The following is a 3,720-nucleotide window of genomic DNA, read 5'->3' on the forward strand; positions in this document are numbered from 1 at the left end:
CTTCCCAAGTTCTCTCACAGTCCGTGCTCACTCACAGTCTTCATACATTTTCTACTATATGAATGTGCCACAGTGAATCCATTCACGGATCAATGGACCTGGTGGCTGTCCCCACATCTTGACGATCATAAAGAGTGCTGTAATGGACATTTGTGTACATGTGTTTGTTGGAGAACCTGCTTTTAATTCACTGAGTGTATACCTAGAAGTGGACTTGCTGGGTCATGTGATAGCTCTGTGCTTCTTTTTGAGGGATCACCACGCTGTCTCTCACAGTGCCTGTACCATTTTTTTTTTATCTCGAGTAATGTATGAGGTCTCTCAGTTTCTTCATTATCTGTTTTGTTTGAAATCCAAAATAACTATGTGACTGGGGTGCCTTCCTCTCCCCAGACTGATTTCTTGCCATCCAATTTTAAATCCAGTATCATCGATACTTTGTTTCCCCTCTTTGTGGTTCCTGGCATCCTGCTCCCTGCGCTGCTGCATCTCACTGTGCTTCTGAGTCACGCTTCCCCAGTGACTAATGGCTGATGCTAGCTATCTTCTCCTGGACTTTTTGACCATCTGTGTATCTTCGTAGAGAAATGTTCCTTGCCCATTTTTAAACTGAAGGCTTTTTATATTTAGTTCTTCTTCATGTATTTTTTTACAGGTCCTTTTTCAAATACACGATCTTGTAAATATTTTTATTCTGTTCTTTAGGGTTTGTTTTGGGGTTTTTTCTTTTCCCCCACTCTCTTGATTTATTTTCTGTGCACGGAAGTTTTGATTTTGATTAAGTCTAGATTATCTATTTCTTTCTCTTTACCCTTTGGTTGTTTTGCCTAAGAACCACTGCCAAATTCACGGTCATGAGCATGTCATTGTATTTCTTCTAAGACCCTTGCGGCCTCTGCACGATTTTATTTTATTTTTGAGACAGGGTCTCCCATGTCCCGGTCTGGCCCTGGCCTTGTTATGTAGCAGGCGACGACCTTGACCTGGCGATGACCTTGACCTGGCAATGACCTTGACCTGGCGATTCCTTTGACTCTGCCTCTTAAATGCTGTGCCACACTGTATGGTTTCTGTGGTGCCAGAGCTAGAACTCAGCAGGACTGTCTATACCCCAAGCAAGGCAAGCACGCTGCCACCCGAGCTGAGGCCTGTACTCAACCCTTAGTTTTAACCTCTTATATTTAGGTTGTTGGTTCAATTCTTACTTGATTTGTGTGTGTGGTGCGAAATGATGCCCAACTTCTGCTACTTCTTGAAATTACCCAGTTTTCTCTCACCATTTAGTAAAGAGATTTTTAAATGAAATAGTTTGGGGGCCTGTGGCAATGTGTGATGGTATAAATATCTCTTACATTCTAAGAGACAGGAAGGAATCTTTGCTGGCCCTCACAGTCAGAGTTAATAATACACCCTGAGGTCTCTTAAAACTTAAGACTTGTTTGTTTTCTAAAAAGAGAAAAGAGGTGAGGTTGGGTGGGAGGGGAGGTGGGGAGGATCTGGGAAGAGTTGGAAGAGGGGAAAACCATGATCAGAATATGTTGTATAGAAATATTTTTTAATAAATAATGTAGAATAGAATGTCTTGAGTGTGCAGATCAACCAACCTCACCCTAAGCCTCTGTATACCAACATTTCTGCTGGGTTAAAAAAATGTTTCATGTAAACAGAGTTAAAAATAAAATAAAAGGGCTGGTGAGATGGCTCAGTGGGTAAGAGCACCCGACTGCTCTTCCGAAGGTCCAGAGTTCAAATCCCAGCAACCACATGGTGGCTCACAACATCCGTAACAAGATCTGGCGCCCTCTTCTGGAGTGTCTGAAGACAGCTACAGTGTACTTACATATAATAAATAAATAAATCTTTAAAAAAAAATAAAAATAAAATAAAATAAAAACTTAAGCCGGGCGTGGTGGCGCACGCCTTTAATCCCAGCACTCGGGAGGCAGAGGCAGGCGGATTTCTGAGTTCAAGGCCAGCCTGGTCTACAAAGTGAGCTCCAGGACAGCCAGAGCTATAAAGAGAAACCCTGTCTTGAAAAACCAAAATAAATAAATAAATAAATAAATAAATAAAATAAAAACTTAAGACTGTTCTCCTACTGTGTTCTCAGCCTCTTTGTTTAACCTGAGAACAATGTTACAACTCTCATTTGCCTTGGGTTTCTCACGTAATCAGCATTTACAACCTGAATTTATGCGTGTGTGTGATCTTAACCTATGTACTCCCCCAGGCCCCTGACCTAAGAGTAAGGTGTGTTTGTACATGTGTTATGATAATCATCTGATTAAAAACAGCAAATATAGGTTGAAAGTAATCTTATAGAATGAATATCCACCATGAGTGTTGAAAGCAATATTCGGATATTGCTTGCACATGGCTGTTTTCTGGGTCAGTTGGAGTCCTTTGTAAAGCTTAAAGGTTCCTGGAAAATATCCTTCATTCCTTCTCCAGGCGAGAAAGCAAAGCCCTTTGTTAGGGACAGACACACAGAAACAAAGACAGGCAGATCCACAAGACGGCATTCAGGCAGGCACAAGCTTAGACTCATAACAGACATAGGAAGAGATAAAAAGCGTGAAGAATTCAGATCTGGGTTTGTTCTGGTTAAACGGCATCGAGGGAACGTGTGTTCATTTCTTCCCTTAATAGGACACTGATACATTAGGGGTGATTCTGAGTTTATTATTAATACATTCAAATGGATTACAGGGATTGCTGTTGAATATCTGTTGGCCGCACATGCGTAGACATGTGTGTGTGTGTGTGTGTGTGTGTGTGATACATACAGTGTGTGTGCATATGGAGGACAAAGGTTAACCCTAGGTATTATTCTTTGGGTCCCATACACTTTGTTTTTGAAGCCAGGGTCTCCCTTGAACTTGTCTGACCGTGAGGCTGGCTGTGCAGCAAGCCTGAGAGACCTCACTGCCTCCACCTCCCCAGAACTAGGATCCCAAGCAAACATCGCCACTCGCAGCTTTCTCACACGGGTTCTGGGGATTTAACTCAAGGTCTAACGCTTACAAAGGAAGAACCTCACCGTCAGAGCTCTCCAGCCCCATACACATGCTTTCTATCTCTAAAACCTCCGTTCCACGGCTCCGCACGCCTGTCTATACTAGCATCCACGTTTACTATACCTTTAGTAAGCTGTAAATCAGAAAATGTGAGTCCTTCAGCTTTGCTCTTTTCAGGGTTTGGCTATGTGTGGCAAAGTAGGAAGCATGCAAAGAAATCCCACGTTGTAAATAATACAAGTCTTTGTCAAGTCTTACAAAGCCAGCGGGCTTCTGACTAAGTTTGCATTGAATCTGTAGAGCAGCCTGGGAATGGTAACAGCTTAATACCGTGGATGTGCTTTTCAGCTCCAGAGTTTCTGCTTAGTCCTTTTCTGTAAGTTCAGTCTCTTTATTAATATTCCCTGTTTGTTCATGCTTCATTCTTGCTGAGTGTATTTAATACAGACAACTTACAACCTTTGTCTACTAAAGACAATGTTTGTACATCTTGAGGAATACTTACTGGTTTCTTCTATAAACAGGCTGTTCTATTTCATCTCTTTCCATGTGTCACAGTTGTTTGAGGAAACTGAATATTTGGCTATTATTCTGTGATAACCCTGAAAATCAGATTTTCACCCTACTTAGGATCTATTTTTATTGCTTGCTTAGTGACTTTCTCTTTCCCTCTCTCTCTCTCTCTCTCTTTAATCAGTCTTTA

Source organism: Mus caroli, unplaced genomic scaffold, assembly GCF_978045245.1.
Source record: "Mus caroli unplaced genomic scaffold, Mus_caroli_1 scaffold_19, whole genome shotgun sequence".
In the NCBI taxonomy this organism is placed as follows: domain Eukaryota; kingdom Metazoa; phylum Chordata; class Mammalia; order Rodentia; family Muridae; genus Mus; species Mus caroli.